Raw genomic sequence first — 23,370 nt, forward strand, 5'->3', positions numbered from 1 at the left:
ATTTCTACAGAGGCAATAATGAGCTGTATGCGATCTGTACATTAAAGGCTAAACATGGAAAAGACATCAGACGTGGGTCACCTGTGGGTGAAGAAAATTAGAGGAAAATCTTTCTTTCTCTTTCCTGTGTGAGTCCATGTTGGCTTGGGGAAACCTTTAAAGTGAGTGAAGTAATGCCAATTACAGTACAATGGAGCTGATGTAATAACCAACAGAGTTTGACTGCTTTATTAAAAAAGAGGAACAACATCTTTTCTTTGTTTTACAATTTGAGCAAAAAAATAAAGCTCAGCTGGTCAGCCTGTTATCAAAAGAGGCCGCGTTTCCCCTGTGTTTTCGCAATATTTAGATGATTCGCCTTTTCATCTCATATTTTTTCAATTATTACTGCATGACCAGGCTCTGACCTCTGGGATGGGACAGAGAGAAATGAGACCCACAGCAGATCCCAAAGTTGAAGTGATAGTGATGGAAATGTGAAGCCAGCCAGTAAAAAGGGGCCTGTGCTTTAGTTGGAGGCCGACCAAGATTCAGAGCGGAGAAAACACGGGCAGGGGAGCCGCTGCAGAGACAGTTGGGATATTATCCACACAGGACATGTACCGTATGCTGAGGCTGATTTATAACAGCAATGTGGAGCTTGGCAAGCTTGATTTTTCAGTGCAAATCTGTTTTCTGGTTGTTTGCTGGATTGCACTGGCTGTTTTGACATTTTCTGGCAAAGGTTTTGCAAGAAAGTCATAAGCAGGAAATTAAAAGTCAATCACAAAGACATTTTTTTCAGCAGTGATAATGTGACTGTCAAGAAAAGACTTCTTCAGAAAGCCTGACATGTGCTCCTCCTTCCTTATGTGGTTTGAAGAGGTGTACACTGAGAGAGAGAGAGCCACAAATGGAAACAAAACAGGTGCTGCAGACAGAGCATGAAGCTACGCAGACAAACAACAGGCAACATATCCAAAACCACCCAAACATACAGTGAATATAATATCAAAAACCACAATGTGGTTGCTGAGATCTAGATGACAGATCATCCATACAACAGAAAGCACAATATGTATCATCTATATGTAACAGTGTCATTCTTGTTATACAGTAACACCACATTATGTAATAATTCGACAAAATGTAATACATTTTCACTTAATTACGTAATAACATCTGCATTTTGTAATAATCTACAGGAGCCAAACTTAAGAACAACACAGCAAATTTTAAATATGAAAGTCTGTAATCACAAACCAGTGACAAGATATGATACATTCCAGTGTTAATGTGACAGATCACTGAATGCAGTGTAACATCTGTTAAACTAGGTCAGGTAGATTAAGAATAACACATAATTTAGATCTCATGGCTTTATTTTATTAGTTCTGGTTCTGGTAAATTTATTCATTTTAATTTATTTTTTAAAATTTGCTCATCTTAATTTATTTTTCATGACCTCTCAAGGCCCACACTTTGGGAACTAAAAAAACAGTGTAAACACAGGTGTTACCACTGACGCTAATTAAGTTTCCACTCTGTTTAGTCAGTCAGAGCCTTTCCAGTGAACCAACCTGCACAATAGCAGCTCCTCTGTTTGATGTGAGTGAAATTTTAATTAGTAATATTGGTAACGCCTGTGTTTGATCTGCTAGTTCATGTCAAGTAGCATGTAGCTAGTAAACGTTGTGGAGCATTAAGCAAAAGAGCCTGATATTAAGTTTAAGGGGCTGGGATTACCAAAAGGAGAGTAAAGTAAGTAGTTACTTTCATTGGGTGGCCAGACACTTGACTCAGTCTGTTTGCTAACATGTTAGGCATAATCAAATTTATATTGCGATAATGTGTCAATATTTTGTTTAAAGCTTCTGCTGCCCCCATGTGGCCAAAAATCCTGCTTTGTTTTAGAAAGTTGGAGAATTAAGGTAAAGTGTTTGCTGCATAGCTTGGGGCATTATCAAGTCAAACCTAAAGTGTCCTGCAAACGTAAACTTAAGCATTTCATTATCTCAATTCAGTCAGCCCAAACTATTTTATCTGCTGCTGATACCAATTCAGAAATAACTCCATATAAACATCAGTCCCACCTTTATTTAAATATTTCCTTATATGCTACTGCAACTACTTCCTTATACCCATAATGCTTTGTATTGTATTGAACAGCACTTCGATTTGTAGGACATGTCTGAGTTTTAAATACGTGCCTTTCCAATTCACTTTAAAAATTTAGACATAAATAAACTGTGATGACATTTACCAAAAGAAGTTACACAAACCTGGATCAAGGACAGATGTCTTAAGTCCTTGAACTCTGCAAAAGAAATAGTCCGTCAGTACCTACATTGGTATTTTTGCATATTGTGATTGCTTATCATCAAATGCTTCACATCACTAAAATCTGTATGGCATAAGCTAAAATATTATGTAAGCCAGTAAAACATAATAATTGTTTTAAGTTTTGAAGTTGTGTAATAAATTAATAAAATACAAAAACTGGGCACATTTTTTCAGCAAATTTTACTGAATGAACACACAAAACCTAAAGATTCCTAAATGTAGAAACACTCCATAAGTCATTTGAACTATTTACATTTTTTCAGTTTAGTTTTCAAAGGCGTTAATAGTTTCATCTGCAAATGTTTCCCCAGTGCCTCTATTGGTATGTTTTGTTATTGTTGTTTCTGAGATTATTTAAAATGTTTCTCATCCCTAAAATATATAAAACCTAAGATCAAAACTCCTAACTCAATCCTATTTCTTTTAAACCCTCTGATATGAACTTTTGACCCGCCTCTCTGTTGGTGCCATCTCACAGCACCACATTGTGTTCTGTAACCGCACAAAACATATCATAACAAGGTCATCGCAACATGATGACCTCATTATATTATGTTATGTGATGATGGTATTTTAGAGCCACAGGTTTTATGGCTGGTCCTGTTGACTGTGGCTGATATAGACACCAGAACAATACTTCATGCTAGACATTTCTCCCTTTCCTCCTCCTAAAGGTACATCAACTGTTTTACCTCGGAAAATACCGTAATTGAATCACCAGACTTTCCTTAAAAGTGAGAAAGGCCAACCGGTATAATCAAATAAAGTCCCTGCTTGGGCTAAAGTAATTGGTCACGTAGAATAATATGTGCCAAAGCAATGAGTAACAGCTGATGAGTGGAAATATCTATAGCATGAATGCAGACTCCAGTGCTGTGTGTTACTTCCCTTCTCCTCCTCCTCCCTTTACTCCACTCTGCAGCCCTCCTCCTTAGATCCCTCCTCCCCTCCCTTCCTGCTTTTTTCCCGCCAAATCATTTTTTCTCAACTTCATTTCACAGGCGTGCTCTCTCTCTTTCTGTCTCTGCTGTCTCGTTTTCCTTTATCTTTCACTCTCTCTATCTCTCCTCCTCCGACAAATAAACAGGTTTCACGTGAGCTCCTCTTCCACCGCGTCTGCAGAGAGGACACCGCCCTGTCTGGCCTCTGTGGCGACCTGAGGCGCACCGTGATTGGCTGACTGCGGCGAGAGGAACCGCGAGTGGCAGACAGGCATAGCGAGACAAAAACACAGGGCGTCCTGCCAGCTGCTGTCCCCGAGGGGTGAGGAGGACTGGAGACGGAGAGCACAGACTGAGTGGCTGGCTGGCTGCTGGACAAGTCAGCGTGAAGGGCTTCACTGCAACACACTGTACATCTGTTTTGCATGCACGCTGTCACCACATGTTGAATACTTACAAAGTGCAGATGATTATATCCTTTAAAATTAAAGTATTTCATTCCTGACAGTCAGCCTACATATGGGAACATAAATTCCAGCAGTCATTTTGTAGAAGATGTTGCCTTTTTTTAAACATATATCAAATTTAGGAATGAAACCCTTCCCTCGTGGACCAGCTGAGTGATGAAATGACTCGACACTTCAGCAGATGACAGATGCTTGAAACACCTCATGGAAAAACTAACTAAATCACAGGTTTTGTCAGTTATAACAGAGGTTTGGCAATCAGTGTTTTCAAAGCAACACGAGACGGTGGAGCTCTATTTTTGCCTCATGTTGACAACTCAAGTAATCTGTTCTCAAAGTCCAGCTGCAACCAATCAGAAGAGCTGCAAAATCATTAAATATAGTGAGAGTAAAGAGTCCTAAAAGTTGAGACAAAGACAAACAGTGGTCCCATATTGAAACCTAACCAACGGGGTCATTACGAACATTAAGCGTTGCCTGACAGACTGAGCAGCTCCCCCACTGCTGACTGATTAAGTCTCTAATTAACTGTTTAATTGTCCTGCTGAATGAGTAATTGGTGGGTGGTAACAGCGGAAGCTGATGAACTGAGCGGCAGCATGCTCAGTCGTGCAGGTGCATTGTAGGGACTAGTAAGGTTTTAAAGTTACAATCTGCAACTTTCTGCACAGTCAAACTATAGCAAAAATGACAGTAATTGTGTTTCCATACAATCACAGATTTTAAACAAATTTTATGTAAACTGGCAAAAGAAAAAGTGAATTAATTTTTGCTTCCATAAACTGTGTTACACTATTATTAAGGGTTGGCACATGTTGTCATAGACCCTTTTAGTGTCAACATCATGACTACACCATGGTGTTAGCTGGAGGCAAAACAAGGGAAAAACTGGAGGCAAATATGAATAATCTCGGAGTATTATACCACATGACCAAACAAATATCATCTTGTTGTGTTGTTGGGCGCCAGAATCACAGCGGTAATGTCTGAAAATTTAAGTTTTATCATATACCAGCTGCCACTGCCAGTCAAAAAAATTGAGACAACTATGGTTAAACACAGTAAGACAAAAGCTGGGAGATACATGTGAGCCATGACAAAATAAACCAAATAAACACAAAAAGTCAGAAAGGAAATATTCTCACTTCTATTTTCCTTAAACAGACAAATACAACAGATCACCTACTAAGTTCAAGTGTCTCTCTTTTATTGAACTAACAAGAGCTTTAACTGCCTTGTGAACTTGTAAAACACACTTTACCACCAGCTCTGCTTTGCTTTGGTCGAAATACATCCTTAATTAATTAAATGTGAAAACAGTCCGGCTCTTCAGGCTGGTTTTCTCTCACTCGTCCTCCGGTTGCCCGCAGTTGTGGGAAGATGCGTGCATGTGTAAGCGTGTACACGTCAGCCAGTCTGTTCCCATTGGTTAATGTGAACTTTTTCAAGTAACAGTCACGGTCCTGGAGAGTGAGTGGTTGCACATATTCAGAAAAGCTTGCGTTTTCTTCAGCCAATACAAAGAAACAGGCCAAAAACACTTGCTAACTAACTAACTAGCTAACAACAAAAAATAGCTATAATGTTTACCAACAGAGAAGGGGTCTATAGGGAACCAAAAAGTTGGGGAAGGTCTCAATACAAAGCAATTAATACATGTAAAATGCTACACATAGTACCTTTAATGTTTCTTTAGTTGGTCATATTTTGGCCATAATCTTAGCCAAAAGTTCTGTAATCTAAGATGTATACTGGCTCTTCAGTCCTGTTCTGTTCTGTATTTTGGGACAGAAAATAAAGGACCACAGAGAAAAAAATAACACAAAACAAACAGAGCTGGGTTGGGTCACCGATGGAAAAAACAGTAAAAGAGAGAAAGGGGATAAAACAGAGAGACATTGAGGAGAAAGATATTCGCTCCAAGGATTTTTAAGACATCCCCGGCTTCTCCCTGCCACACCCTGAATCTCCCTCCTCTCCCCCCTTTGACTGACAATTAGCATTTTGCTTTATGTGTCCCAACTTGCCATCATGGAGCTGCTTTGTCTTGTATAGCAGTGTGTCTGTGTATGTCATGAGAATGCTCACTATTGATTGCATCATAATCTAGACCAATAATAGTGTTTTATTTGGTTGCATGTGGGCTAAGTGGTTAGACCTCTAACAACCTTGAGCTGACGAACATCCGCCTTGGTTAAGTAACTTGGAGCAGACTGAAAAAGACACAAGTCCCCTGGATAACAGAAAGTAGTGACATTACAGTACATGCAGACAAAAACATAAAAACTACAAAAATTACACAACAGAAACAGTCTTCCTTACTCCTGCTGCATTTTTGACTCTTTACACCATGAGTCAGAGAGCACTTGCTCTTTCTCAACCTGCTCCTGCCGAGGCGCTGATTGAGCTTTTCACCATCTCATCACCTGATCAGCTAAACCTTAGAAAAACACATCCCTTCATTACACATCAAAGCATTTCATTGTTTCAAAACCATGTCTGGTTTTGGAGAGTCTAAGGAGTCTAAGAGTCAATTGAATTAAAAAGAATTTAGGGATGATAAGATTATATTTCTGGTGTGTGAAGTGTCTGGTTATGTCATACCGTTGCTTTTTCTGTCATTACAAGTCTGCACTTGAAGAAATACAATAGGCAATTTGGGAAACAATAAAAACCTGATTTAATTTAATTAAAATATACATTTTGTGGTTATTTATCTATTTATTTTATCTTGTTATTTTGTGTGACTTTATTCAAATGTCACAGCACAGTTGCCCATTCAGTAATCCTCACCCTCCAGTTACTGTTACTATGCCTGTCATACTTTTCATTCTTGCACAAGCAATTTGGTGAGAACCAGAGCAAATTTACCACCCAGAATTCTTAGCAATTTTTTGAAACAGTGGGTCCTTGATTTCAGACAGAGGTAGACAAAAGTAACTTCTCATTTGTCAGCAAAAAACATTGAATTTTCTGGCTGAAATCGATGTCTGATTTTATCAGCTGTTGTTAGCTAGCTAAATAAGCTAATTTTATCTACATGAGACAGATGAAAATGCAATCTACTGCTTTCCTGCTGACTTTAAAAAAAATAATCTTGTAAAGGGGGTCTTGCATATATACAGGATGGCTCCATATATTATATCATACTTAAAGTCTGAGGCTAAAGATAACGCTTGTTCTGCTGTTGGAGTCCCACTATAGTATAAAGTATGACCAACATAAGAAAAATTAAACACTGACTATAAACAGCCTTTTGCATTTTTCACAAGTTTTACAGCCACCGATGGTTTGTCATTACTCTTGGAAGGGGAGGGTGAGCAGAGTAATATTAAAGTTTTAATCATGTTGCATTTAGTCATGTTTTGCAGCCCCCTTCCTTCCTCTCTGACGTGTCCAACATATCCTGTTAACAACTAGCACCAACCTAGCAATGACTAGGAGGAAATGCACATCATGTTACCGTGAATAAATTAGGGATTTCTCTGTGTTTGAACATTGATGGAAACATCTGGGATAATGTTAGTACACTATTTAAGAAAATACAGAATGTCTTGTATTAATAGACATTCTAATGTGGAAATGTTACATTTTAATATTATATTTTCAAATTGTGAGTGTCACTCTTACACCTCTTCAGCGTGTGGAGAAATCCAAAGCTTGACAGACCTGCTGAGCCTATAACTGTTGCTAAGCTATGACTAAACGTCACTGTTTTGGGAAGGGGTTCAGTCAATCTACAACAAAGGTTTTTACTTCAAAGCCGAGGTAAACTGGTTTCAGATATGACACCATTACAGCCCACATACATCAGCAAGTCCATTTTAAGTGTGTTGAGGCGTGATGCATCATCACATTGACCTTTTCTCAGAAACTTCCTGCATTTCTTTTTGGACTTCATAAAACCCCTATGGAGACGCCTCCAGAGCTGTTTGTCTGCCACCAGGATATGATGCATAATGATGTCACTAGATTTCCAAAAAAACAAAGTCCTGCTGCAGGAATGTGAAGTATGATCACTGTCAGCAGATTTCAGCCCTGTGGGGTTTATCAGGCAGCTGTAGGAACTGACTAAAGTCTTAACAACAAAACAGAAAAACATTCATCTATCTGACAGCGGCATGCCGCTTTCAAAAGAGCGGCAGGGTCAAAGGGTGTCAGGGTCGGGTGTGATGTACATGACAAACGGCAATTACAGACAATAGGAGGATCTGTAGGAATGAAAGCTCTTAAGTGTGAAGGTAGGGTGAGGGAAGATGAAAGTGACAGTTCTTGACCTCGGCCAAGCAGCTGAGTGACATGGTCTCATATAGCACGCATTTTGAGTTTGTTTGTTTCATGGTGTAAAATGACTACTGCAAAAAAAAAAAGAAAAAGTAAAGAAAAACAATGTTTTAACTTAAGTTAGTGTCTGGGTTGCCATACAATTTTAAGTTGATTGAATTTGAAAATACAAGCTGAGGTAATTTTGTGATATTTCAAAATAAATAAACTTTCCTAGTAAAATAAATATTTTAATTCAGTTGTAGTTGAGAAAACGTTCAAAAAAAAGAGGCCAATCAGAGTATTTTTTTCACAGTGAGCAGGAAAGATAAGTTCCTAAAGTTTTCCATAAACCTTACAATGTTTTCAGTATTTTAGGACAACTGGTCTAATCACAGAACTGGGACAAATTAGGGATTGAACCTGCAAGTTTTCATCTGGATGCTCCCAAAATATTTTCAATGCGACCAATGTTACTGAGTAAACCAAAGACAGATTAAAACACAATTTATTTATGTGGTTCTTCATGGAAAATGTTGTGTTATGGACAATGCTTCTGCAATCAACAACAAGAAAAGGCAGAGGGACTAACATGCTGTTTCCACAACCCCTCACATGACTCACGAGCAAATACGAGCCTCACTGATGTCCTCTTCCTCCTTCTTCTTCTCTTTGTTCTAATTTTAAAAGCCTGACACTGACAAATAAATAACCTCTCCTTGGGGTTTCAAATGAGTCAGCAGAGCCTTTCATCACACGCTGATGTGTCAGTGGGTTCAGACGTCTGTAATTCGATCGCAGCTCAGAGAGAGCGCAATTCTGCCCTTTGACCCCGTGGCCAGGCTCTGCATCCTCTCATCTCTCGTGAGACGTGATGCAAAGCTACAGAGTTTAAACGCTGCCAGGCCTCCGGGACATCTGAGCGCGGTTGCCGCTGTCCTCGGTGTCCACCCAAGGGACAGTCAAGTCCCAAAATCTGCGACTTGAGTAATGCTAGAGATTGTTTTGCTGTTTCTGTGAATTTATTTTTTTCTCTCTATTTGTGTTTATATCTGTCTTTCTGTCTTTATTTCTTTTATGGTAGAAAGAACATGTTTATGATTAAGCAGTCGGCCACAACCCCTTCTTCCCGCCTTCATTCCCTTTCATCACAACCCTCTCAAGCTCTCTCTCTCTTAGTTACACATGTTTTCATGTTACAAGACAACAGTGGGGCTGCGCACATCCTCACTATCTACCAGTACTGCACAGTTATAGACAGTCTTAGTTTTAGTCAGACCAGACTTAGTCAAACTAAGCCTGGCATGAGAACACACTGAGGCACACAATACATTTACTTGTTAAAAATTGGCAAAATTGAAACAGAGATATCCTGCTTTTTTAGTCCCTACTGGTCAAGCTCCAAAAATGTTGACTCCTACAATTTCCATAATGCAACTGCATATATTCTTATGTTGTCTTCCAGACAACTTGGAAAATATGGAAATTTCCAACCTCCTACTAGAAAAAGTACAATGAACACTACTCAAAGTCGGGGTCACTTGTAAACTCTGCACTGCAAATCCATCTACCCCAATTTCATGAAGAGGAAACAACAATAGCAACAATCGCAGCACCCATGGAAGTGCACACTGTAAATGGTAAACCATCAACTAAAAGGAAACATGAAGCATATTTTACAATAGTAATAGCAGTATATCTACTAACTATCTTATAGGAAAGTGCCATAAGTACATTAAAATGAATTTTGGCGTCTGTAATCTCATTGCGTAGTTTTTCCTCCTCTGTTTCGTTAATATAAGCAGAAGTCTGCTATGCTGAGAGTTCAGTTGTGCCAAAGAAACTTCAGTTCGTGACGGTCAGCCATGTTTTTTGTTTACGTTTGGCATTGTGCACCCGGAACACTTGGATGTTGGAAGTTGGACATTTCAACTGGGGAATTCCAACCTCCAACTTTGACTGGAAGGCAGCGTTAGACCCGACCTGTCTGGTACGCGTCCAGATCTTTCAAAATCCACACGCACGCACGCACGCACACACACTTTCTGTTAAAAATGTGACAGTAACTCAATCTGAAAAGCAAATATCATCTGAGTTATTTTTTCAGATTTTAGAAAGGTCCTTGCATTTATTATAAAATCTGATCTGTTGAGTGACTCTGTAAGTATATTTAAAGGTACCCTGTCGAGTAATTGGCCACTAGTAGCGCTATGGAGCTTAATTTATACAAGCAGGTCTTATTTTGTTTTTTATCTCATGTACACGAGTGATATGGCAAGCATTCCTGCTGTGGTCTCACACTGTTCGACTCATCTACAGTTGGTGAGGAGGAAACTCACAAAGAAGTGCATCAGAAATGTGCCAACAAAGGCAGAGAAGAAGAAAACTGTTAGCATGCAAACACGGATCTAAACAATGCAGGATTTGAAATATTTTTTATTCAAAGGCTTTATGAGCTGTTTTATGAGGAAGGAAATGTGTTTTAATATCCGTCCAAATGCATCGCACATTTTAAGCAAATTTTGAGAGTTGAAGAAGAAGAAGAAAAGTTCTTTCCAATTTTGCATTTCAGGCTTTTCTAATGCAGTGCTTAAAAATGCACTCAAAAATACATTGAGAATAGCTAATATGCAAAATAAATTGCTTGATTTTTGAATGTGCTGTTGATAGACACTGTTGTACCAAAATGCAAAGCACAACAGAAATGAAAAAAGGAAAAAAAAAAAAAAAAAAACACTCACAGATGGAAATAATTAAAACAAATTGTGGACAGTGGTGAGACAGCTCCGGGAAGACCTTGGAAAACAACTGCGTCTCTGAAAAAAAAGTTTTTGGTTTTGGTGCATTAATAAAATTCGAAATTGGCAGTAGCTCTCCAAAGTTGCAGCTTGATTGCTGTCAGCATGTTGTGTGTCGTTTCCTGATAGCAGTACAGTAAACAATAACGTACATTCATTCCATATATGCTAAGTTTAGCACATGATCTATATTTAAAATGTATAGTAATTTATACAGCATGAAATCATGTGCACACACAACCATTTACAGCACACACACACACACAGAGTCACGATCAAAGACAGGCATTAATCAGTTACATGCAGGACAGGGACAGCGAGCACAGCTGTGGCAGATTTATGCAGCACATAACCCACAATGTTGCACTGATAACCAACTGTTTGTGCTTAAACCGAAACCTTGGCATTTGCACTTTGTTGCTTTATGACCTAAAAACCCTGACAAACACTGCATATAAAATATCTAAACGTCTAAGGTCACTCCATGTAGAATGTGTTGATATTTGTCGACAGGTTGTGTTTTTATGACAGAGGAGGATGGCGTATGATACAGAATGATAGACTGTTGATAACTGCTGTCTGGTGTAGAAAACCGCAGGGCTGTAAAACCACTGCTTAGGTCTGAATAATGAGGAACTATAACTGTCAAGTTCAGACCCCCGACGCACAAACACACACAGCATCTCAAACCCCTAACCAGCCTGAAACGTGTGAAAGTTTTCAACGGTTGGTTTTAGGTAGAATCCCTATTAGCAAAATGTAGATTTGTTGAATTACTTCACAGCTAGTTTGCAAAGTTAATGACTGACAGAAAAGTCTTAAAAGTTGGACAAGACGTGCCAAAAAGAGACAGACGTGTGTGGAGCGATTGCATCATTCAACTTGTCCTGACCGGTCTTTTCTACATCAACCACAGACACCTGATCAATACTAAACACACACACACGCTCCGTACACACACACACACGCATCCTGTATGTTTGCCAGTACACATGACTCACATTGCTCTGGCCTATTATTAAAAGTGGGTACATGATAGACATGTGGTGAAAGAAATAGCAGGAGCGTGAACAGAAGAAGAAGAAGGAGGAGGACGCCGAGGTCACTGGGTTCTTCCACGCTCCACTTGCTGGTCATACCGCAGAATCACTTCGAGCTTCTCCTCCTCTTTCTCTGTCTCTTCCCGACAGACGTGCAGCCTTACCACACACTAACGGTCTGAGTCAGAGAGTGGGCCCGCTTATGAAACCCAGGTTTGCCACATCGCCCCTCTCTCAGTCAGATAAAAAGAGACAGCTCTGTCTTTCAGCACTCATCCCAACAGCAGTGCCAAACGCCTTCGCTGCCATTATATCAGTCCCTGCGAGATGGAAACCAGATACAGGTGATGTGTGTGTGTGTATCTGTGTAGGCCTGCATGCTTGTGGTCGACTTGTTGATACACGGACCATTTAATTTTCATGGTCCTGCCTGGTCACAACAAGCTGGTTGAACTTGAAGCGCTTGGCAGATGTTCAAAAGTAATATGGACCAACCTGCATTATAAACATGAATCTGGCAGCATGCATTACACTCTTTGAAATAAAAGTGCTAACTAGAACCATTTTGGGTTCTTTGTCTTGTCCCCACAAGAGAACACTTTTTGGTTCCTGGTAAAAACTTTTATAATGGTTCCACTTGGACCCCTTTATAAGAACCCTTTTATAGTTCAAGGGTTTCATGTCAAACTCACCGCAGGGGTTCTGCCAGAACCCTTTTATGTTCCAAGGGTTTCACATAAAAAAAAATTACCATCATTTAAATTGAAAAAACACTTCCTAAAGGTTATTTGGATTATATGGGTTCTAAATGGAACCCATAGTCTTAAGAGTTTTTCAGGAAGAACACTTTTGGAACCCTTATTTCCAAGTGTGTACCACTCAGATCAAATGTTAACCCAGGATTTTACGGCGGGAGGAAAAAAAACACTACTTTGCCATCCAAATGTTTTGCACAAAGTGGTGCAAGTAGTCCATGCACAAAGTGGTGCTTTGGGATATATCAGAGAACTTAATCCAAAGCTTGAAGGAACATAGCGGTGTTTTATACAAATAAAATAAACCAACCACACAATTAGAGTTGAGCTTTTGGGGTTTGATTTCAGTTAAATAAACACAGAGGAGTAACAGAGCAATGTAGCGGGCATAATGACACACAATTAGTTTCTTCAAAGTTTACATGTTGGTGTAGTAAAAGTTTCCCATCTCTGTGAACATTCACATTTTCCACTAGAGAACCAAATCGAGGCCTGAGACTCGCAGCTGTGGTGTGAAGACATTGTTTGCAAATGAGTTGACCATAAAAGCAATAATGACAACAAAAATACTTAAGTTGCCATTAAGTCCCTTACACCGTTAAAAGAGAATGCCTATAATTAACATATATATGCTCCACTGCGCACAGCTGACAGTTAACAGATGTAGTTACATTTTCCATTCAAAACATACTTTTTACTCATTTAATGTACTGTTACAGGAGAAAAACAGGGGAGCAAGAGAGAATAGATCTTTTATGGCAGCCGTTTTGACATTAAATAGTAGGGTAAATACAGGAGCTACCGGTGATACGAATTGTCCCGCCTCTTTTTGCTCTGTGGCCCAACAATGTTGAGCAAGGTTGGTACCCAGCGGGACCTGGGTCAAATCTCTCCTCACTGAAAATAACACCAAATTTTGGAGATGGTGAGAAAACTCCAGCTAGCTAATCAGATAGCTGGAGTTTTGCTAAAGTTAGCCATCAAATGAAAATAGCTATTCAAGCTAACGATTGGTGTAGAATAGCAGGATAGTTTGGTACTTTTGCTGAAGAGCAAAAACGTTATCTAATGGTGCATTCCACTGGAATTGGAAGGTGAAATTTCCAAGTTCCATTTCAACTGGAATCTCCCCTGAAGTCACTGACCTAGACCTCAAAATCTAAGATGGCTACTCTGTACCACAACAATAGTGAAAGCTTTTTATTTGCACTTCTGTCTTTTGTGTCTCATTAAATCTTTCATGCACACTCTACTGTCTAAGTTATATCTGTGGACATCTTGCTTATGTGTTTTTTATGCACAGTGCAGCACAATTTGTTATCAAGCGTGATTCACACTGACATCTTTTCACCGTCCTCAGAATTTGGTTTTCTTGGAAACGCAGATGATTTTAGATTGAAAAGGTTCCAGAAGAGGCGGGCCGGGTGAATTACAGTTCTATTCCATTCAGGTCAAACAGAGTCAGGGAGCTGCTGTTGTGAAAGCTGCCTCACTGGAAAGACTCGGCTTCACTAAATTGAATGTGACCTGAATTAAATACAGTTAACAGCTTTTACTGAGAAACAAGCTGACAACACAAATATATACAACATGAATATCTGCTAGTAAAGCCCATTTCATCCAATAATTTAGGTGTAGTACATGAAGCATTAACATTATCTCTGTCACTGGTAACGACAAAGCGGCCAGTGTCCTATGAGTCACACTGCTCAAACATCCCAGTGTGCAATCTACACCCACCACATCCAACTGTTGAGTCTGAGGTTTAATGTGACTTCAGAGAGGACAAAACTCTTATCACTATTATGTTTGTGCTTTTATACAGTATACAGGATGCATGCAAACGTAAAAACAACATAAAATTCAGCCTCAAAGTACTTACTACATTATTTATTTCCTAAAGTTCTTTCTTGAGATTGAGATTTTTCACCATTACACTGTGGTGCAAAACAGTCAAATGTCTTCTGTCAAATAGGGCCGAGAGAAGCCTTTGAGTCAGGTTTTATGGTTAAATAAATACACATAACAGCAATAAAACTGAGCACCCTTTACTTCTGGTCTCTGGTCATGATGAAGAGAGGAAGGCTTTCTCCCAGTGTTGCACAGACTGTTAGTTACAGTATGGTTCCACTGTATAAAAACAACACTGCGACAAACTGTGAAATTGTATGAACTCACTGCCCTCAGGGGAAATGATCCTATATTCACATCCAGCTATAACTGACTGAAATGATTCAGAAGAAGAGGACAAAAAGAGTTATTGATGTGAGGTGGCCTCGGGCTGAATGATGGCAGAGAGCACAACAGGAAAGCAACAAGGAAACAACAAATATACAGAATCACACTTTGTTTTTCGCCTTCTGTCCCTCCTCAAATGTTAAAAAAACTAACAAACAAGGTATTGAAGAATTACATCACTTTTATTTAAAGGGAAAGTTTGGATTATATTTTTGAGGCTGTGTAAGGTACTTGTCAATAGTACCCACAATTGATGGTGTTCGGCATGGTTCCAGTTTGGTGCAGAAACAGAAAGTACAAGCGTGGAAGCTAAACAATGAACTGCTGTGAACAGGGTCAGCAGAAAAACTTATTTCAACCACTTAAAGTTTAAATGTACGCTATATTTAGGATATTTACAAAGCCTCTATTTTTATTACAAATGGGTAAGTCTACTGTAAGAATATGTGGAGCATATTTTGATACTGTATTATAACATCCTTATTTAAGATTTCAGGGGAAACGTATCTCGATAGACCAACATCCTTTATTGAATAATGCTCCCACTACTCACATATACTGGAAGAATATGGCGAGCATGTTGAAATATTCTATAAACTACTAAGTAGGACATCTCAAATGGTAGCACATATGGTCAGGACACCGGCAGCGTGCTTTCCAGACCTTAACTCACTTGATGTAACTCACATGGTTTACCTTGCACAATGGTTGCGGTTTGGTTAAGTTTATGCACAGGAACTACTTGGTTAGGTTTAGGAAAATATTGTGGTTTTGGTTAAAATAACTTCGTTTCATATGTCACATGACTGAAGTCTCCTGCTAAGGAAGTGACACAACGGACCTCGCATCCATAGCAAAATTTGAAGTTACTCAAAACGTTACATAACTCCACATTTGCTTTTTGAAACTGCTTGCACATGTGACCAACATGCTCGTGTTTGTGGTGAGGATGGGCTGGTAAAATCGCTGTTTCCCATTAGAAAAGGCTTCCTGACAGCATGATAAATAACTCTTAAATGGATATAGATGTTTTTTTGGGTGGACATTTTTTTTAGGTGTCTAAAATATGGTTTGCTGTTGACCCTGTCCACAGCAGCACATTGCGTAGCTTCCATGGGTCGTGCTGACCACCATCTACAGTGGATAATACCCTTAGACTAAAAACATAGTATAACATGGCAGATTGGGGCTTTAGTGCTTTAGGAGACTTGGATTACACCAGACAAGCAATATAGGGACATTTTATGTTTTTTGTTTTTTGTTTTTTTTTCTTTTAAAAACTGGTCACTATTCATTAAAACTGTCTGGGAGATTCTGCAACACTGTTTTCCTGTGAAACTCCAGCAGTGTTTTACAGACTAAAAACCAAAGCCTGACCTTGAGTCAGCATTAGCGTGAGTAGATAATGACTGACTTTTCATTTTTGGATGAACTGTTCCTTTAATGTGTGGAGCCTGCAGCTGTGGCTCTTAAGGAACCTAATTACTACACAGGTGATTCATATAAGAACTGAGTGCTAATGTCCAGCATGAGGTATAACAGATGTCTGGCAATCAAAAGAGTGTATGAGCTTGTGACAGCTAACAGAGCTAAAAATGATCCCATAATGCAGCAGGGTCATAAGTCGCCACAGTCAAAAATGATCAATAAACAACAGGTCTGTGACAAACATATTATACATGGTAAGTATGTAGGTCTCAACAAGTGCTGCTAATTGGCATGCAGCCACTGCAGCAATGTTTACAAAAGGGATTAAGATACTTAAGGTCCTCTGTCATACAGCACATGCAATACTTCCTCCACCCCATATCTAAAGAACAAACTGATGGGTGTTTATTTCCAGAGAGGCTTTATACTTGATCAAACCAGTAACATGATTCTCAGGTCTCAGTTTAAGGAAAGCCAACAAAACTTGAGGAAATATTGAAAAATGGACAGGACAAATGGTGTTTGTCTCCTCTTTTCCCAAGAAACCACTTCCCAGTCTCGCGTTTCCTTATAAAGATGTAGTCACGATTGGCAGGAACAGCCTGATCTGATGTGCTTCCCCCGATTCTGACAGGTTTACCGTCTGAAGGATACTGTGGATAACAAGGCCTGACTAGCACCACCCAGCCACATCAAAACTACATCCAGTCCCACTGAGTACATGCACATTCTCTTTTTTTTCGTTTTCTTTTTTCTTTTTTTTTTTAGCCATAGAGGAAAGCGAGAAAACAAGGATCTTCTATCGCTGTCTCGCGGCCAGTAATTTTCCTTCAGGGCACCCGTGGGAGCCATACATTTTCACATATGGCAAACCGAGTCTGGATTTTATGAGGTGAATTGTTTTGGGATTCTGTGAGAAGAGAAGGAGTAAAAATTTAACTGTCTGTGGCAAGACAGAGCGGGGCAGAGAGAAAGAGAGATGTTTCGATCACTGCAACTTCTCTGTTGTGACATGAAAAACAGATCCAAGTTATGGACTGTCTTTTTAACACACACTGACATGTAGAAGTGATATAACTTACTTATATAGCAGATATGAATTACCTGGAGATTCTCAGCAACACATTTCCAAGGAGTGTCCCACCCAAAGGTTACTCCAGTTCTGCACACACACACACACACACACACACACACAGGAGGGGTGGCTCATTTAAATTCAGTGCTGCACTATGACTAAGGTTAGGTTCAGTTCAGGTCTCCTGTATGCAAAGACAACACATGTTGACGCACATGTCTCCTCATCTTCATGGTTCGATGCAATCTTTGCACACTCACTCCATTGAGTTTAATACACACAGGCTGGATCTGATGGCTAAAAGCTAGAAAAAACTTATCTGAAATGCAAAAAAAAACAACCCCAGAAAACATCAGTTCAATCGTCATCATCGGTACAAATCCATAAAAATAGCTATTTATGAGTCTTTAAGTTTATGAGTGTTTTGGAATAAATGTGTCACTTTTCTTCAAATTTGAAGTTCACTTGACCTTAGAGACTATGCAACTGGCAAAGACTTGAAAACACTGCCCCCTAGTGGATGCCCAATAAACACTGAGAGGATATCTAAAGTATATAAAAATGGTGTTAATTACTTGTACATTCTCTTAAAAGCTTGTCATTAATGTGCATTTAGAAAGAAACATAAATTTCAGATTGAGTCTTGAAACCGTTACAACTTTGGTAATCAGTGACTGAAAAATAAACACTTGATACAGCCACTTTTGTTTGCACAACACTCTCACACACATACAGAATGAGACACAGTCTAGATTTGTTTGTCTTCACCTTATATGACCTTGCGATAATGAAATCATACATCCATATCAAGCATAAGTACGTGCCCTGCACACCTGTGGTACACTTATGCTACTTTGGCTGATTAGACCTCATGGGTGTCTACAGATTGTAGGCTTGACATTTCCATGACTCTGGTGTTTCCTTGGATACACTTAGAGTGGGACAAATTGCAGCTTTCTTCTTCTTGACACCTGTATGTCTTAGTTCACCTTTAGCCTGAGCAGTCTTAAGCCTCATCAGCAAACATACTGTACCTGAAAACAGCTTGGGGAATTGCAGGGCCTTTAAAAGTTTCCGTAATTCCCAAAAAATGGCTCAACAAATAAGTTTGATGGAGATGAATGCAGCCTGTAGAAGTGGACTTAAAAGGCAATATGCTCTGTCAAGGCCTTCCATATCCGTTGTATTTACACCCATGCCAATGAAGCGGTCCACTATATGGCATTTGCACCCAGAAGTTCTGAATCTGGGGCATTATTACAGAACTTTTTGTAACTGCTCATCCTATCTTAACTTCAGTTTCAAAAATAGGAAAAATCTATCTATCTAAACCTGTCTTCCTAAGCTAAACGCATGGCTGTGTCCTATTCTGTCTCAGACCTGTCTTATCTTAAGATAATCTTAAGAAATTCCCACTAGAACTGTGAACTTTTTTGATCAGTGCTCGTCCTGTCATGCCTGTATGTGTGCTAGGATGTACAAGAGACTCCCTGTAGCCATAATTAGAAACCTGTTTGAGGATGTGATGTTAAAGATAGATCTGCACCCTCAGTCTGGAAGTCACCCTGAGCAAAGAAAACAAAATGCATTTGTGATCTGTGTGACCAATGGCAGAGCTCCATGCCTCCATGTTGGCCACTCCGGAGCTGCACATAACAGCTCATGCGGTTCCACCTCTACGTCTGAGGTTTAATGGCTGCCCAAGTGCACAAAGCCATGGAAAGTGAAAGTGCACTTTTTCTGGCAATGCAACCACTTTGACCAGAACCACCTGTTCTCTGGTCTCTCATATTTTTGAGTCCAGGTGTATCTGGAAGTAGGAAATGGGCTCATCCAGTTGGGGTGATGGGGATCAGAATCATGAAAGGCCAAGGAACCTGGAACACAACTTTTATACGGCTGAGTCACTGGTATCGATCATCAACCCTTTCAACACCCTGCAGGTTATATTATGGTCATTTTTTCCTACTGGGCTGTAAAAAATGGGGCTTTTCCTTTAACATCCCTTAAGGAAGTTCCTTCCGAATAAGCTTTTATTAAGTGTGTCATTCTCCTCCAATAAAACCGCACCCTTGTTTGGGAGGAGAATGTCGCCTACTTCCCACTGACGCTCCGACTTCCAGACTGCGTCATTAAAATCAAAAATGGTTTGTCCTTCCTTTACCTCTACTTTTCCTTATGTATATTTTTACATTTGACAGATTTATGATCGTCCTTTAACTGATTTATTTACTCATGTGCATTGTAGTTTATTTTTACACTCCCTTTAAAAGGAGACTGCTAATCTCAATGGGATCCACCAGCAACGGTTAAATGAAATAAAGTTGTACTCCCACGTTCCTTCCACTCCTCCCTCCTTCCCCTCCACCCTAAGCAACCTGTAAACCTCTGATTTATTGTTATTACAGCTGAGCTGAATCAAAGAGTGGCAGGGGCACAGACAGGAAAGGCAGCAAAGGGGGAGGGACTGATGTGGCCCAAGGCTACGATTTGCAGACAGTACACGGACTCTTAAAAGGAGCGGGGCCGATATAGACTTTTAACGTGTCCGTTGCAGCAACCGTCATTTCCTCATGTGGGCCAGTTGTCGTCTGGTAGGAAATCAAACCAATTTCAAAAAGTTCAAGGGCAAAGTTGGTATGTGCTGTTATAGAGAAGGATCTCTGCATGGGTTTGATTATCACAAAATGAGTGAGAATGTAAAAATGATCAGTTAAAAGAAGGAAGAACTGAGGGTTCACTTCACTTCTGTGCCTGGTTGCACAGGTGGACTGAAGAGGGGGACAGAGGGTGCGATTGCCCCCCCACCACCACCGCTGTGTTCTCAGCTCTCAAACTGTCTTGAACTGAACTTAGCTTTCCAACTGTCTTAGGCAATCATATTCCTACTTAAGAAACCAGAAAGCTTGGACTATTTCGGCTGGATTTTGTCAGAAAATCTCAAGCACTGAAGCCAAGATCAGGGTGTCCTGCACTGATTACTATGTCTAAGCACTGTATGCAGCATAATCATGTTTTTTCTGTAATTTTGTGTCCAGATGGAACCCTTAGACAAGTATGACAAGTCAGATGGCACAGACCTCTCCGTGCCAAAGTGACATGATTGTTGTTCAAAAGCCTGGAGAGCAGTAATTGTCCAGATGTTTCAGAGTTTTGACCCTCTTTCAACATGATACAGCTGTATACAGCCTTGCTGATTGACTGACTAATTCACTCAACAGAAACCTGCTGGGAATATGTTTGCAATCAAAATGTATAATCTCTTCAGTATGGTGAAGAACACTTCTCAGATCACTGATGTTTTCTGGCGATATCCCATAAGTTTTGTGCTCACTGATGTAAAAGTTCATGAGTCAAGAGCAGTTAAGAATATTCTTTTAATGTTCAAGAGGCTTGAAAAGTGTGTGTGTGTGTGTGTGTGTGTGTGTGTGTGTGTGTGTGTGTGTGTGTGTGTGTGTGTGTGTGTGTGTGTGTTACAGTGTGATACTGTGAAATCTCTGTACAACTTTTAGTCTCTGATTACACCAACGCCAAATGAGCCAGTGTACACATGACAGCTATACCTAAGCACAAATAACATCACTGAAAAATAATATTTTTTTTCAAAAATACTGGTGACTCCATGTAACTTCATCAATTTGAGGCTAAACTAGATTGGTCAGAGTCATAGGAAACTGGTTACGGTAATCCTAAGCAAGATAGATCAGTAATGTCATTTTAATCTTTGCGGTTGTGATTTAAATTAAATAATGAAAGAAAATGAAAGTGATAAAATTCTGCCCCATTTTTCACCACTGTTACACAGTGTCAGCGGTTCTCAAACAGTGGGGCACACCCATGATTTATGTAAGGAAAATGCTATAATGCTGACCTTTATTTCTCTAAATTCAACTTGGATCCTTTTCATTAGTTGCCTCCCCAGTTATTGTTAATAATGGATTTAAAATATTATGGAGTGAACATTTTTGGCCCCTGAAGTGGGGCATGCCAGAAAAAACTGAGAACCACTGCAGTATGTCAAACAAAAGGCTGAATCCTGCTCCTCAGGCTGCATGTAGATGAGCATGTGGCGGTTAATTTTGCCCCGGCAGCCCCATTGCCAACTACATGACGAGCACAATCTGACAGCAACAACCGCAGCTAAGTAGTTATCTAATGTTACTTTGCATTGTACTGTACTGTACGTTTTGAGGATAATTTTCCCAATAATGTCCCACAGACTACAACATCTTTAAGCTCAGGTCATGAACTGTGCATAGGCTCCTCTGCAACATTATTCTCTGCAGAAATGTTTCGGTGCAAGACAGCAGAACTAGAACTGTTCTGCTGTTGTACACTGTCACAGTTTGAAGCATAGGGGCACTGACCAAGCCCCAGTACTTGGTGTGCTGGGTCTGGTCTGACATTCATGGTGCCTAGATTGTAATAACTTTGGTGATTTTCATCTAACACCATCATTAGGTCAAAAAACTTTGGTTTATGACCAACTTGTCAACAGGCAAATGTTAGCAAGATAACATCTAAAATTAAGACAAGACATGGTAAACATTTTGCCAGCTGAACATCAGTAAGTTACAATGTTGATTTTAGCATTTATCTCAAAGCACTATTGTGTTTAGGCACAATCTAACGGAGCTGCTGGCATTGCTGCTGTAGATTTGTTACAGATTTAAACTACAGTGAAAGAGGAACAGGCTGGGATTTGATGTGAACATTGCATGTATCATAGAGTGTCACCACTGATAAATAACCCATATCTCAAAGTGCAGTTTGATGTACCAGTAAAGTTGTCACTGCTTTTGATTCTTGTATTCTGGAAGTTATAGCGTGTGTGCTTTCAATGAAGCAAGAGCTATAAATCTTACTCACCATGCAGAGAACCATGTTATCTTTCAAGTCAGTGAGAAAATGAACATTACAGCACATGTGTTTTTTTCGCCAGAACACTGAATGTAACACTTGCACTGTGTCCCCCTCGACCTGCTGTTTCCTGCTTCTCAGTGCCCACAGTTTCACAGGCTCAGTTCCCACCATTCACCCCTCCGCCCCCCCCAACCCCCCACTGCCACTTTTCCTTCCCTCCATGCATCTGCTTCTGCTGCCCTATATCCACTTACAGCCTCCTTACACACCTAAATCCCTCTTCGCCTCTCTCACCACTTTAACCCCCTCCTCCTCATCACTTCTTAGCTAATGCCCCCTTTCATTTTCTCAACTCTCTGCTCTTTCTCATCACACTTCTGTCCTTTTCTCTCCTGTTCTTTCTCTTCCTCCTGGCATTTCCCACACTGTGCTCGCCTCATCTCTCTGACACCGTATCTACCTTCTGCCCTCCTCCTCAACCGTGAAATCCATGTCCAGCTGAGTTCTGCTGGGAGCTACCAGATGGCACCGGACAGAACCCAAACATCTGCGTTACCCAACTCGGCCCAAACGGGGCTCTGAAGGATACGCAGCTGTGTAAACAGTTTGTGTGTAAAAATGCAAGCTATGCAGCCAAGCACAAGGGTCCTCACCAGGTCGCTATGAAAAGAAATAATATTAATAATGATAATAAGGACAGAGGAAATACCTTTGCATGAGACGTGACTGTGAGCTCGTACAACACTGGGGCATGGGAAAGATGACAGACTAGGCCTGGAGCTACTACACACAAACACACACATTCACACACACACACACACACAAAAGCTATGAGGGGTTTTGTAAGTTGCATTAATACCATATTTACTACAGTATTTACATCATCATTGCCACAAGCAAACACCACGCATCCTCGGGTTGTTTTCATGCTGGTTAATCGTGTGTGATGACACTCAACATCTGTAACGTTAGAGCACTTACTTTGGTCGCTAGATCTTTAGATCTTCCCCTTACTAACCATGACAACTGTAACCGAAGTTCACAGACAAGTCGTAAAGCAGTGTTAACGTAAAGTACACGCCTGCTGTAATGTCAAGCTGGCATCAAATGGATCTCATGACCTCATGATTAGGACGCTGTGTACAGGACTTGTGAATGCCTGGAAGGTTGTGAATACCAG

The sequence above is a fragment of the Lutjanus erythropterus genome, chromosome 22, assembly GCF_056507025.1.
Source record: "Lutjanus erythropterus isolate fLutEry1 chromosome 22, fLutEry1.hap2, whole genome shotgun sequence".
NCBI lineage: Eukaryota > Metazoa > Chordata > Actinopteri > Lutjaniformes > Lutjanidae > Lutjanus > Lutjanus erythropterus.